The sequence below is a fragment of the Salarias fasciatus genome, chromosome 19 (genome assembly GCF_902148845.1).
Source record: "Salarias fasciatus chromosome 19, fSalaFa1.1, whole genome shotgun sequence".
Classification (NCBI taxonomy): Eukaryota; Metazoa; Chordata; class Actinopteri; order Blenniiformes; family Blenniidae; genus Salarias; species Salarias fasciatus.
In genome coordinates, this window is record NC_043763.1 from 24,164,973 (window position 1) to 24,180,276 (window position 15,304).

The window sequence follows — 15,304 nt, forward strand, 5'->3', positions numbered from 1 at the left end:
TGCCAAACCAATGATGTCAAACATAAGGCTCGTGGGCCAAAAGCGGCCTGTGAGACGGCCCGATAAACTAACAAATCGTAAAAGTTTCACAGTGTTTTTTTTTTGTTTTGTTTTTTTTTTGAAATCTTAAGAGTAGGGAACACAACACAGAGCAAAGCTGAGATGAGATGCTGCCAGGAAAGCTAGCTCGCTAGCATTAGCCTCAAAGCCATGCTGTCAGGGGGAGTCTGGGAAAACACGCAGAGGGAAACAACTGGAGGAGAAGATTCAGGACATTTCACTGGAGCTAGCAAAAGGTGGTTTCTTCAAAATCGACTATGTTGAGTTTTGAATGATTTTCTGGACTAATTGTTTAGTTTTTCTGTGAAAATATGGACATTTTCCTCACTCTGCGTCATGACAAAGACAAATGTTCAGTTTAAACGTAAAGGCTATTAAAGCACTACTTTACCGGTCCGGCCCACTGGACGGTTTGTGGTCCCTTCGTCACGGTTTTTCATACCTTTCCTTCTTTCTGCTGCTGATTTTCTGTTTCCAGATTCACTTTTGATCGTTTTTCACTTTGAATTCTGCAAAACAAAGAAGTGAAAGTCAGCAGCAATGGCGGTTTTTCTGTGGTCGAACAGTGACGCCTGGTGGTCAAAGGTTGTATTAACGCTGTACTTTGATAGAAGTGCTCATGCGGCTTGTCTAACTAAAGGGAAACTAAAGTCTAGAAAATAGTCAAGTTTGCAACGTTACTGTAGTTTTAACAGCAGAGAAAGAAAAAAACTCCACTACTGTTCAGATTCTGCTGTTTCTCGACGTTACAAACATTTAACAGCCGTCTAAATTAAGCTGAAGAAAAAAAGCTGAAACTGTGGAGAATTTGAATTTTTGTTTTGTAAATTAATCACTAAAATTTACAGTTTTGTTTTCTTCTAAATACATTTTTTCTGAAATAAAGATTGGATCACATTGATTCTGTGCAGGTCGCCATTTAAATTTCAACTGAAAAAAATTAATCTTACAAGGGCGCTGGGCTCTTATAGCCGTAAAAAACTCATTTGTGCATCTTTTTTGAGATTTTAATGCAAGTAATGAGATTCATTAGATCTGAACCATATTAGTGTGCAATAACATGTTTGAGTAATAAAACATGACTTTCAATAGTTTATTAAATCCTCTTGTTCACAAGTTTTGCTCGTTTTCTTAGACTTCTATGCTTCTGATTTGTGTCATCCGCCCATCACTTCCTATAGAAAAGGTGGCTTTAGTTCAAAATTCAGCCGGTGCTTATAGTAAAGGCTTTTTTTTTTTTATTGTGGCGTCTGGTGAACTTTGAGGTCCAGTACTGCACATTTAATTATTTATACTGTTGGAAATTAATCCAGGAATTTCAGTTTCTACTCCCAAAAAACCTTGAAACGAATTGTGATTTAATTTCCACACTGAATAAAACAACGTGGTCAGCAGCTGGAGCGGCCGGCGGAAAAACAACCAAATCACTCAGAAAGTGAAGCCGGCTGCTATCATCCGATATCTCCGAATAAGACACTTTAAGAGCTTTAACAAAGCGACCGTGAGCAAAAAAAAAACAAAAAAAACACCCAGCGTGAAGGAGAGTGCAGCAGACATTAAAGACCGCTTTATTTCTGGTGTAAAAAAAATAAAACAAAAAGAGGAGCAGGTCCCTCTTCGCCTGGAGGAAAAGGCTCCGCGCCAGAAGCACATACCAGAAGACAAAGACCCCCGGATCCAAGACCACAACGCCTCTGTTCCCCCCTGAGAGACTCACAAAGACCACAAGGAGCAAAATCCAGGGAGGAGGAGGCGCTAACGTGGGAGCTGGAGGAGGAAGAGGAGGAGGAGGAAGAGGAGGAGGAGGAGGACTGCGGGGACAAACATCCAGAGCCTTGAGCGGGACGACAGGCTGATTACAGACATGTGGGGTAATTTTACCTGTCGCCTGCCTGGAGCTGCTCCATCTACCTGCCAGACTTCTGCTGTCAAACTGCCCCCCCCCCCCCCCCCAAAAAAAAAGAAACCTCCAAAACCCGCCACGGTCTCCCAGAGCCATTTCATCTTCTAACTTCTCCTCACATTCAAACAAAAAAAACTCTGCTAATTTCTGATAAATGGAAACAGTTTGAGACCACGCTGACCGAAACTGAAGGATTTATCCGCTTCTCCTCAGCGTCTCGGTGAGAATATCAGGCTTTTATTGCCATTGTTAGCCGAGTCTCTTTGTAGTTTTACGCTCTGGGTTGAGTCGACCACTAAAAACCAGGCCCTTCCATACATCATCTTTAAGTGTGTATGAGAGCATCGGCGCGGCGTCGCCCTCCGGCCCCAGGATCGCTGGTTTGATGCCCGTCCTGCTCCGGTCACGAACCAGATCGTCTAAAGTTTGGTCATTATCTCCTTCAAAGTGCTCTTCCTGTGCAGTGATACACTCCTCCCAGACCTCCAGCCATGAGACAACCCTTTCCTAGAACGCCGTGTTGCTTCTCGGTATGGTAAGGCGACACCTTGAGTGGTTCACATGACGTGGAACTTCTTCGGTGTCCGTTCAGATCGAACTTGACGAGAGAAAAAAGCCCGGAGGAGCCAAATCCAGTAAAAACCCAGGTTATCACGGCTCCGTGAAAATGCAACGCATGCTCAAATCAGAGACGGGGACGGTCATTAGTGAGCGCTCTGACAGCGTTATGTTCCATTTGGAAGCGGTTAGGCGGTCCTGATGGGCGCCTTGGACCGCGCGGCCTTCGCCACAGCTGCGCTCAATCACCGCATTCGACCGCTCTGTTTACATGACAACATCTGAGTGAAAACAGCAAAACTCTCATTGCATTTTAACAGGGCGTTTGCACGAAAACTGCAACTCTGAGCAGCGTACATGCGCAGTCCGATAGAACTCTCACGAGTGAGCAGAGCAACAATCGAGTGCAACTCACTCTTTAAGAAAGTGAACATTTACTACAGAATCATCGGCATACATGGAGACACTGAGAAGGCCTGTACAACGAAGACAGATCCAGCAGAGGAGTTCATACTGGACTGTTCTCTGGTTGGATTACTGAAACACAGCACCAACTAGAGGCCGGACATGAGAACTGCAGCCTTGAACATGACTGGACGACAATGTTTTCAAGTTGAAATGGGAAACCTCTCAGACTCACAACGGTGCTGAGAGTCACTGAAAGCAGCTTCCATGGTGGAACTTTAGAGAAAGGCTGCTGTGCATGAGAACCACCATCGCAGTAAACCGTTCCTCTGCACATGTTCAGCAGATGGACAATAAGAACAATGTTTTCCTCCGGAGGGTCATGACCCCCAGTCCAGACTCTCCTGGAGTTGACGGTCATCGTAATAACAATCCGACTTGGTAGTTTGTCCTCTAGAGCACCTGTTCTCCATTGTTGATGTTTAGTGTATTCTTCTCTGCAGCAGGTGTGGTTTCATTACAAAAACAATCAACAGTACCAACTCGTGATCCGGCATACTCACTCGTTTGTAGCATTTCTGGCATTTCCATGGAAACAGGGATTGTTTTCCCACGTTTTCACTTGAAACATCGTGGTAGAAAACAAACTGAACATGAAACTCTGCTGAAATGAAAAGCGATGCAGTCGTAGAACACTGAGTCACAGTGAAATGAAAACCTGACAGTCCTTCTACCCAAACAGAGGAATCCACCCAACACGATTCTGACAAGATCCCTGACCGTCGCTGAGGCTCCATGAGCTTCTGCACAGTGTGAGGCGTTCAGGGACAGCTGTTCACACCGCCGTGCGGTCACAGTCAGCCTGGAATCAAAGTCCACATGCTCCATCTACTCCTACACCAAGTTTTTTTTCCCTCCACACAAACGCAACTAAACTAAGTCTTATGTCAATTTCTGCATTTCTTGACGACACAGAAATCAGATGTAGATGACCTCCGGACCTCCAGGAGGGTAATGTGATTGTTGTCATGGACTGGAGTTCAGCATTGTGCAGCCAAACCTCCTGCTGTTCATAAACTCCACATCGCACAGAGTAGGAGCGAATAAACTGGTGCCACAGCCTGGCGGAGTCTTCACCTGCCAGATGTGGCCTCGAGTGACTTCCTTCATTTTCCCAGAAGAACGTTCTGGCTGGAGGAACACGGCTTCGACACCGTGGACGTCGTCCAGAGCAAACTGAAGGCTGCGATTTGACATGCTTGGAGAAAAAAGGACTTCCGGGGTTGGTTCCAAGCATGGCAGGAGTTCTGGAAGCAGTGCATCGCTGCACAGGGCGGCGACTTTGAAGAGGATGACAGCGAAACCTAAATCAGGTCCAGTCTTAGTCCTTTCCAAAGGTCTAGTACCGACGTGTCCTTGGGCAGAACCTCGAACCCCCGATGTTGTGTGAATGGCTGTGCAGATTATCACATCGTAAAACTTTAAAGTCGACCAGACGATTCCAAACGGGAGCTATGTGACCCGTTGTGCGGGTCAGTACCAGAGGAACACGGACAGACGAGAATCTGGACTGGATCCAGGACCAGGACCAGGAGAATGTGCCTTATTGTCCATCTAGTGAGCATGTGCAGAAGGAGTGGTTAGGTGTGTGTGTGTGTGTGTGTGTGTAAAAACTGAATTTTTCTAAAAAAAAATGCATGTTTTCTCTAGAAGCGTCATGGAAACGGAGTGAAAGAGTCAATCTGAGGACAAACAAAGGCCAGAATCACAGGCGGTGGACGGTCCAGGTGTACCTAATGAAGTGAATAATTGTGTCAACATGCGGCGCTGCACCGGACAGACGTGATGTCCGTCAAAACGTGGGCGACTGGCGCTCACGAGGTTCTGTGAAGAGCTACAGCTCGCCGGGTCTCCGTCACGCAGCTGCTGTTTACGCCGGAGCAGCACGTTAAACTGTCCGCGTGGTGAAAAACACATTAACTCCAGCAGAGCTCAGCTCTCCAGAGCTGCTGGATTAACTCTGCCCCTCGGTTTGCTCAGAGGGTCAGGACGCCGCCGCCGCCCTGCAGGTGCCACCGAAGCCCACTGACTCCGGCCTCGGCTACGTCGCGCTGTCAGAAACCAGGTTACTGATTATCTGGCTAAGTGATGCGCCGTCACGGCGGACACAATCAGGGAGCGCAGCGCTCGCTTTTCCAGGAATGTGGCCGTCCAAGAAAGACCAACATGGATGCAGAGTCACACGGCGGCTCCTACTGTACCGTCATCATTCTGCTCAGAGACGAGAGGCGGCATCGTTAACAGACGCCGCCGGCTGGTCCCGCCTCCAGCTCTCAGTGTTTCCACTCATCTTAAGCCCGTTTACTGACTCGCATTTCTCCCGAGTCTCCGTGGCTTCGATTCTCGTCACACTGACGTTTCAACTATAAGATGAATTTTATTCATCCCGGAGGAAATCACTTTTCCAGAGTAAAAAACAATTAACATAAGTGTTCAGTGTGTGTGTGTGAGTCCAAGTGTGTAAACTGTCGCAAGAGAAATTACAGTGAGAGTTCAGATCAGAGAAATACAGTCAAGTGGCGGCCTGTGGGCCACATGTGGCCCCTGGATGGCTTCACTTTGGCCCATCAGTTCCTAACAGGATGATTTTGAAGCAAAACATTAAAATCAATCACTCTCTGAATATGGTGGAAGTTAATGTATCAATAGGCTGAATTTACTGAATTTGTATACATTTGGTATAATCTGTTAAAATCTGGTCTTCTAGCAAAGAGAAAGACAAAGTTAAAAATGAAGTAAAAACTGACAGTTTGTAATTAAAACCAGAGTATTACATAACGTAAGTGTTGAGCTGTGAACACTTTCAAAGAAACAAGAAAAGCAAATGCCAGCCTGTAAAGGTCGATTCTCTGGTGTGTGTGTTCCTTACAGGGAGACAACAGGGTCGATACACTGACCGGCACTCAAACTCCAGCTAATTGACTGAGATTTTAAGCTTCATACAGACCTGAGACGCTTAAACAGCAGAAACAGTGACAACAGTCTGCTAGTCTACAGCGTTCGGACGAGTTTCTGACTGAAAAAGAGGGAATTCTTCAAATGAGGTAAAGGATGACAGCTGGAGTAGCTGTGAGCCTCGTGTTGCTCAAACAGTCAAACTGAAGCGTGAAGAGAGGAAATCCTGCAGGTTCTCACAATATTAACCCTAACCTGACCTGACCCGAGCCGAGCCGAGTCTAACCCCAACTCAACCGAACGCTGTCCCAACCCCAGCTGGTTTTCAGGTCCACGAGCACGGAGCATTAATCTGTACCTGTCCTCCACATGAAGCGCAACCCAAACAACTGGAAACATCCCGAACAGCCATAATCACCCTCATTATTCAATTAGTGAAAACCCAGAAGCCCGTTGTCCTGCGATGAACCAGCGCCGCACGTTTTACACTCAATGATCACTTTATATATTTTGTTTTCCACATCTGACGGCTTCCACACAGGGCTCAAAGGAAAAAAAAAAAACCATCATGGCTCCGTTTGAACGCAAAGTTTCAGGAAAGTGTCATATTTACACGCCAACGCTTAGAAAGGCAAGAAAACAACGTCTGTTTCCATAGAAACGAAGCAGCGAGGGGCCGGAACACAAGGTGCTGCTGCCGCTTCCTTCATCCACACGGAGTCGGAGCATTTAAGAAATCTTACGCTCTGGGAGCAGTTTTCAAAAACTTGCGTATTTAGCAGCTTTGTGACGATGTTGCTGTGTAAACAAACTCAAGACACCCGGAGGGCATCCATTTCCTGACGGGGGGCGGTCACCCTGGACCAGTCACAATTATTTTTACACCGAGAGGCAGTTTAGAGACACCAATTAAGCGGACATGCTTGTTTTTGTACCGTGGAAGGAAGCTGGAACACCCAGAGGGAACCCAGGCACACACGGGGAAGAACATGCAAACTCCTCACAGAAAGGCCCCGAGCCCAGGCCGGCATTCAAACCCAGGACCTTCTTGCTGTGAGGCAAGAGCGCTAATCACTGCGCCGCCCTGCAGCCCCACCCAGATCCACTCAGTGGGCGGGGCTTAGTGCAGCAGGTTGAAGAATGGAACATTAAATTAACAGGATGTTGTGAAGCGGTTAAAAGTATTAGTATTTGTAAACAAGCAACATTTTGTTATAATCGAGTAAAATAATCAAGACTCTTCAGTTTCCAACTGTCAGGTTGAATGTGTCTTTTTCTGCGAAGAGGCCAGAGGAGGGAAGTCCATTTTGCTGTGAAGTTCCACTTGATCAGAGTAACCAAAGAGTTTCTCCACTGGGAAAAGAACCAAAACCACCCAAGCAGAATTCCTCCAGAACCAGTGACAAACCTTCAACAACCAACGACCGCTTGGAGGCGCTGGAGCTCGTCAGAACATGAAGCAGCTTCCAAACTCCACTTACTCTGTTTCATTCAAAATTTTAAACGTATCTGGAAATGAGGAGCCATCGTTGATCTGAAGGTGCCGCCGCCGCCGCCGATCCAATATGAAACTCGGCAACCATCTATAGCCAGAGAAACAACCACTGAGCCAGTTTCATGATGTGGATTCTCCTGACAGGGGATTGCTGGAACCCTTGTTCAGTTTAGCTGAGAACTGCTCAATATGGCAATAACCTACCGCATTATCAACACTTTCAATGTGCATAAAGATTAAACTTCAGGTTGATTGATGGAAGCTTAAAAAAGCTGCTCTGAAATAAAAGGGCTCTAATCTACTTCAGCTGTGCCTGGATTGTTCTGGAGCGTTTCTTCTTCATTTCTTATTTTGGTACATGTAAACTGTTCATATTAATACTGCAATAAAGAATTGTTTATTGTGCAAAAGTGCAATAAATCAATAAGTTTTCCTGCTTTGATCTTTATTTCTACATATTTGTCAAATCAGATAAGTCATGTTGAGAACAGAGTATTTCGCTTCATTATTTCAACGCTGAGGATCCTGTTTACAAGACAACGCTGTTTGGAGGCACTCAGAACTTTTTGAAAGCGGTCAGACTCCATCTCCATGGAAACGAATCTCTGTGCTCCCATTGTTAATGTTCATAACGCAGTGCTGTGTGTGTGTGTGTGTGTGTGTGTGTGTGTGTGTGTTTTCATTACAAAAACAACCCACAGTGCCGACTCGAGGCCCATCGTGTTTACTAAGTTGTTTTCGGTGTTTCTATGGAAACAGACATTTTGAAAACGCTGTCATGTAAACGTGAAACTTTCCTGAAACAGAAATGAAACTTTTCATTGAAACGTTGTCGTGTAAACGGGGCCTAAACCGAACCGGGTGACAACAGAAGTCAGAAGCTCTAAAATCAACTAAATTCTCCACTTAATTATTAATGAACCAAATTTTATTTGTAGGGCACCAAATAAATCAGCTTCATCCGGTCAGAACGGGGTCCCAGAAGAGAAAAGACACGGTTAGAGCTCCAGATGTGCCCAAACTGTATTCCTCAGCGCTCATCCCGATACGGCAGCTTCAGGGGTAACCGCGGTAACCAGGAGTCCGTCATGTGACCCGACCTGCACGCCGTTTCTGACCGACCCGGATCCGACGTGGCGGCTGTGACCCGAGGAGGCTGCTCTACCTGTGTGGCTCCTCCAGGATCCGGGTGGGAGTCCAGGAACCTCCGAGCACCGCGACCTTGACGGGGGCTTCGGCGCCAAACGCACGGAATGTGAAAAAATAAAGAGTCTCGAGGAAGGGGATGTGCTCAGGACTTATTTCTGGTCACGGCAGGACTTCCCTCCATCCTCCCCGAACACACACACACACACACTTACACTTGACTCCCCCCCACACACACACACACACACACACACACACACACACTTGACTCCCCCACAGTTAAGTTATTTGTGAGTGGAAAAGAGGAATCTGGTATTTACAGTACGAGCCAGATTATAATTACACTGAGAGCAGACTCAAGGCTGCAGGAGGAGGAGGAGGAGGAGGAGGAGGTCGCCAGCGCCACATCCTCGCCGTGGGAGCACGCCGGGTCACTTTACTGGCTGCGATACGCTAATCGAAGAGATTAGAGAGCAAACCCTCACACATCACAAACATGAGTCGGAGGCCGGTTTTAAAGGCTCGGCAGGAATCTGAGCTGATGAGCCAAGAGACGAGCTGCAGGGATTTATTTACACCTGATGTCGAACCGCAGAGAGACCGTCTTTAACTCCTCGTAAACCAGAATCCCGGCGAGAAGAGGCTGAAACCAGGATGTCCACAGCTGATTAATTCACTTTAAAATGACTTCGGCAAAACTAATACATTAAATATTCACTGTTTGGACATTTTCCCAGTGAAACCATAGATAATGTGAAGCTCCGTTTTCACTCAGAATACTGGAAATAAAATATCGATTAAGAAGAATGAACAGTTCTTTTATCAGAATAGGTCACAGCGACAGAGAATCAAACTTCATCCTGCTTTCTTCAAGGCTTTCATTCATTTAATTTCTCAATTTTTCCTCAAGTGAGTAAAAAAAAGATAAAAATCAACTTCCAGTCATGTGAGAGGCTGTAAAAGCCCTTTTCTCGTACAAAAGGTGATTTTCAACCTCTGACTGACACACAGTGAATGTCAGGCCAAACGCACAAAAGAACTAAAAATAGGAAAAAGAACTGAAGCTTAAAAGGAAAAAAAACAGAGGCTCAAAGATTTTCATGAAAGAAACTATATGGATATTTTAGTGGAATTCTTAAAAACTCTGAAATAGGAAAAACAAAAAAATGTAAAAAAAAAAAAAAACCAAAAAACAAAACAAAAAAGACTTGAAATTCATCTTTGTTTGATAAAAAGAATTCATGAATGCATTTAAGTTAAATAGAGAAATGAAACAATGGAGGAATTAAAAACAGAAAAAAGTTGGAGTTTTTTTAAAGCATCAATCATTCAATTTGAAATAAAGGAATGAAAATTTTTAAGGGGCTTCGACAAAAATGTTGAAAAAAATGGAATTTATAGAAATTCAAAAGATGTGAGAAAAATGGCCCTGAAGTGTAAAACTGAAATGCAAATTAAAAATGGTTAAAAAATGAAATATAAGAAGAAACGGGCAGAGTCTAAAGTGATAAAATGAAGAAAATGGGAATGAAAAAGAGAAAAGGAGCTGGAGGAGCTTCACCGAAGCCTTTTTCCCTCCAGCAGCAGTTTTACAGACCAATATTTCATTTAAAATGGACAAACTGGTAAATGTGTGTGTCTGTGTCTGAAGCCAACACACAACCCTGGAAAATGTTTCCTCTCAGCAAATCCTTCACAGGAGCAGAGAGAAGAGCCAGACTGAGGCTGGAGCTGCTGCCGCTTATTGATCCGGATCAGACTGAAATCTGCTCTGATCAGACACTTTAGCACATTTTTATTCAGACTCACAACTGGGTTAAATGGAAAATACTGATGCTTAAATGTTTGGATTCAGACTTTTTTGGGTCAGCTGCATTAAAAAAAAAGCCCGTTTAATTTGATTTGTGCGTAAATTTAAACACTTTAAACTTTTTGCGGGTGAAACTTGGTCAAATTATAAAAACAAGTCACTTCAGAAAACAGTCCAGGGGTCGTGACAGTGAGAGGATCGGATCCTGATCAGATCCTGATCGGATCGATGAGTTTCGGCTGCGGAGCTGCACCTGTCACCTGCGCGCCCCCGGGGACAGAAACGTGCACCTTTCACACGCGTTTCTCCGCAGACACGAGAAGAAGCGCGTGCAGGCTGAGACGGAGACTGACCTGCGGCTCTGCTCGGGAGCTGGAGCGGGATCAAGCCTCCTCACTGCAGCTGGCGGCCGGACGCACGGTGGAGAAAGAACCAGGAGGAGGAGAGGAGCGCGCGTGGAAACCAAGTGGAAGTGGCGCGCGCGCTTATTCCTCCGCGTTATTCCTCCCAGAAGTTCTGCTTTCCTGGCGAGTTGTGATTATTTCCGCTCATCGCTGCTGCAGGCAGTCTGGAGCCCGCACACACCGCGCACACAGACCGCCCGGAGGGTCGACAGAGGCGGACACGTCAGGGAGGAGGACCCGCCCTCCTGGAGGGGGGCCCGGGATGAGGAGGGGGGGTTATTAAAACAGATTTCCTCCTTCATTTAAAAACCTGGCTCAGAGCTGCTGAGTGTCCGACCAGTAGGGGGCAGTCAGTGTAAACAGAAACCAGCCAATCAGAATCCTGGAAAAAGGCCAACGGCACCAATCACTTCCTGTTTCCTTACCAGGAAAATGTAAACAATTCGAAGGAGCCAAAGGTGTTTCGTCATCATAGAAACGAGCAGCGTCTCAACGCCGGCTCCAAGCTTCGTTTACGTGGAAACAGACGGTCGGAAGTCAGAACGTCGTTCATCTTCATGATTCAGGCCTGAAGAGACGTTTCCATGGAAACTCACATTGTTTGGTTCCCGTTTCCACGGCGATCGTTGAGAGCGGCTGTACAGGATGCCAGAAACCTGCAGCTGCTCCAAACACCTGGAAGTGAACAGCTGGGGAACAGGAGACTCAGTCTCACTGTTCACCAACACCGAGCTGCTCCTACAATCACAGCGTTTCCACCGTCGTCACGGTAACCAAGCAAGTTTAAGTTTACAACTTAGCTTGGGGTAAAATCATTTTAAAGCTTTGTTTTTCAAGCCTATTCAGCAAAAAAGATTCCCTAAAGAACAGATGAATCAGAAAACCCCATGAACTGAAGGAAAACAAACAAAACGTTTAGAGTGAAGTAAAACCAAACAAATCACCGAATGCATGTGAGGCTTCGGCTCCGTTCGGGTGAAAAAGAAAAAAAACTTTGTTGTGTCATACGTTTCCATGACGAGGCAACTTTTCTCAAACTCTGCTTCTTCCACCACATCTGGACTCATCGTTCTGTAGAGTAACAACACGGCTACTTCTGGGAACTTCGCATCTCCAGAGTGGGAAACTCCCAGTTGGCCCACATTCATGACACTAGCTTTTCCCACTGGGAAGTGAAACACGTAATTCCTCGTTACTGCTGCTTCATCTGTTTAGATACATCTGACACCAGGTCATCCAGTTTTACAGTCATAAATCACTAGTGATGAGCTGATGAGCTGAATCTTTCAGTTTAGTGTTTGAAACAATATTACCGTTAAAGCTCTAGATAACTGCTTCAGATCCATATCAGGTCCTGCAAAGCATAGAAATAAAAAAAAAAAATTACTCAGAAAATGTTTAAGTTAAAAATGACACACCTGAGTGATGACATTTTAATGTTTTCTTCATTATTAATCTCTATTAAAATAAAAAAAAATGTTCCCAGTCCTACCTTGTCCTTTGAAGTGGGAAGTTTCCCAATTCCAACTTCATTCCAGAAGGCCAAGTTATGATCAAACATTACATGAATTCATAAGGTAATGTAATCTACTGCATATTTAAACACCGAGTTCATAAACTGTATAATTACCTCCTCATAAACCTCCGCCAAGGAGCAGATCGCACCAGACAGGAAGTCGGGAATGGAAAATACGAGAGAATCCGGTCAATTTTCAAATTAGAATGAAGTAAAATAAATATTGCTTTTCGGTTTTCCTTTTCAGATGAAGGAACACACACACACACACACACACACACACACACACGGAGAGAGGGCGAGAGAAAGAGGCGCTGCACGCTCCACTCCGATCACAATGTTGTTTTATTATGGTGTTCTTGTTGTTGTTGGTGACTGATTTGAGCTGTGGCGGAGGTCTGCGCTCTCTGAGTGCCAAATTCTAGTTGGACATGTTTTTGATATTTAAATCTAAAAATAAACTGAAAATTAAAATCACTCATTAAAAACACATTAACTTTCTAAAAGATCCAACATGTTGTGAGAAGAATCATTTTAAGTTTCCAGTTTCTCATTGGATTTATTTAAAGGGGGGTATTATGCAAAATCCACTTTTTTGAGCTTTGTCTAATGCTATAGTGTCATTTATCCATTAAAAAGACGCATGGAGTTGTTTCCTGAACGATTCACACATATTTGAGCAATCCCTGAATCTCCCCCTGGCAGCCATGTTGAGGCTGAAACGCTCGGTTCTGCACAGCTCCGCCCGTAATGCACAGCTCCGCCCCAGCTCCGACGCAGTCTGCACAGCTCCTCCTGAACAGCACACGCTCCCCCGCCCCTGTGAGGGGTGGGGGAAATACACCGCAAATTTCCGAGATGGACACTCTGAGGGCGGCGTGTCGCTAAGCTGAGGAGATTCTTAAAGAGACAGGAACCCATTTCCAGTCGTTTGAGGCAGCCTGACGCAGAGGCACATTTGATTTACCTTGTTTTTGACACATGCAGCTTTCATCATCCAACTTTTTGCAAAGCTGTTGCTTGAGTGTGCTGCAGATTGATACTCAAAAACACGTAATACCCCCGCTTTAAATTCAGCTTTGATCCAAATGAACCTTCAACAGAAAGAGTTAAGAACGTCCATCAAGGTGAAACACAGATCCGCCCTGAAGAGTTCAGCCTGTAGGAAAAGTCACTCCCGTGACCCCACATGAGGCTCCGTGGCGCCCCCCGGTGGAGGAATCCATCCAGCTGCTCTTCTGAACCGGGAAGAAACATCTGCTTTGTGGGGGCGGAGTCACTGGTTTAGAGACGGACACTGAAAACAGTCGCACTGCTGAGGATGACCTTCGACCTCCAGAAACCTTTCGTTCAGATCAGAGATGAAAACACCTGCTACACATTTACCATCCACAGAAGAGCAGAAGAACACCACAGAAGAAGAACACTTCACACTCCAAAGATTATTCTCAAGTTCGTGAACCAGAATAAAGAGCTAACAAAGCTCTAACTTCTTCAGTCTCAGCCTCACGTGGGCCGCCGGCCGCCTCTTGACCCTCACATGACCAAGTTCAAACTGCGAAGAACCTAAATGAGTCAACGGACGCTTCACACCAAGGAAGTTACAAATTCAGGCAGGAAAAGAGTTTGAACCAAACATCCCAGACTTCAACCATTTTATTAACTCACTGAAAGCTCAGACGGTTTGCTGAAGGATAACAGAGGATTTCTCTTTACAGGGCTCTCAATTGAATACTAGTTCAATATTAAAACTATCATGAAGTGTAAAACAAAGAAGTTAATCAAGAAAAATGATTAGATTCATAACAAATTAATGAACCATGATGCACTTATTTATTCCATAGAACATTTTATAAATTAAACAATTAAATACACTTTTATAATAAAAATGAATGAATAAAGGCTATGTAACCATCTTTCCATTGTTCTTAAGAGAAAATATGTATTCATTTAACATAATTCAACATTTCGATTCTTTAATTTTTTTTGTGGATTTTAAAGAAATTGGGATTCAGACAATCTTTTTCCAATGACGACATGAATTTCTCTGATGCAAGTTAAAAACCGATTCTGAGAGATTCTCCTGTTTTAATCGTGTCTGCTGTTTGTCAATGTATCTACATATGAATAGGGTTTAATTGAAGAACAATCTCAACAAATAAAACAACAAAAATGATGGAAGTCTGGCTGCACTTCCTTTTTCGGCCACTTGGAGCCGCCAAAATAAATCAGCTCGCTCTCCTATTTTAATGTAATTAAAAAGTTTATTTAGGGGTTTTTGAATATTGGTTTTGATCAAGAAATCAAGAACTCTCCAGTTAATCTATTATCGATCAAGAACAATCTATTACATTCGCTAAGCGTAAAGTAAGTGTGTGTGTGTGTGTGTATGCGAGTGTGTGTGTGCAAGTGTGTGTTCATTCAGACCTGATTCGGTGAGTGATTTCTCAGGTCGTCCTGCTTCCGTCCAGTTTGACCTCCGTCCCGATCCGTCGTGTCTCCGACGGTATCGACTCCAATCATCCCTCCGACAGCTGAAACAAGGTCCGGCTGAGCGGAGCCGAAACTGCAAGGCCGTGTCTGGAGGTCAAAAGGTTAAATCCTCTGATTGGGCCCTAATGTGAAGAAATGTGAGCAGCCCAGTCACACAGTGGCGAGAAAACTTCTAGAGCAGGAAGACACATTCGGAGAAATTACAGAAATCATTTCTGCTGAAATGATGGAAAACATTTTACACATCAGCAGATCATCTGTAATCAATCAAGTGAGACAATCAAGACATTTTTACTTTTATTTTAGTGACGTTTATTTTGTTAAGGCCTTTGACGAGCAAAAAATTCAACAAAAATAGGTGAAAATAGAAAAACCTGAAACAATGGACAAAATGGGAATGTGAAGTATCGTAAAAAAAAAAAAAAGGAAACCAAATTGGGGAAAAAAAGGAAATAATTGAAAACAAAGAAAAACGAGATGAAGGAAGAGGAGATCGAACGAGAGGAAATTGAAAACAAAAAATGTGAAACAATGAAAAAAGCAAGAAACAGAAAATACT

The 15,304-nt window shown here is 44.5% G+C and overlaps 1 protein-coding gene across 1 annotated transcript in view; it reads right to left on the reverse strand.

Moving 5' to 3' along the window:
- esr2b (estrogen receptor 2b) overlaps window positions 1-10,735 on the reverse strand; it is a 42,068-nt gene extending 31,333 nt beyond the window's left edge. The window contains exon 1 of the mRNA XM_030117542.1: window positions 10,686-10,735. The gene's annotated coding sequence lies outside the window, so the exon portion shown is untranslated. The remainder of the gene's footprint in view (window positions 1-10,685) is intronic.
- Window positions 10,736-15,304: the final 4,569 nt, after the last annotated feature.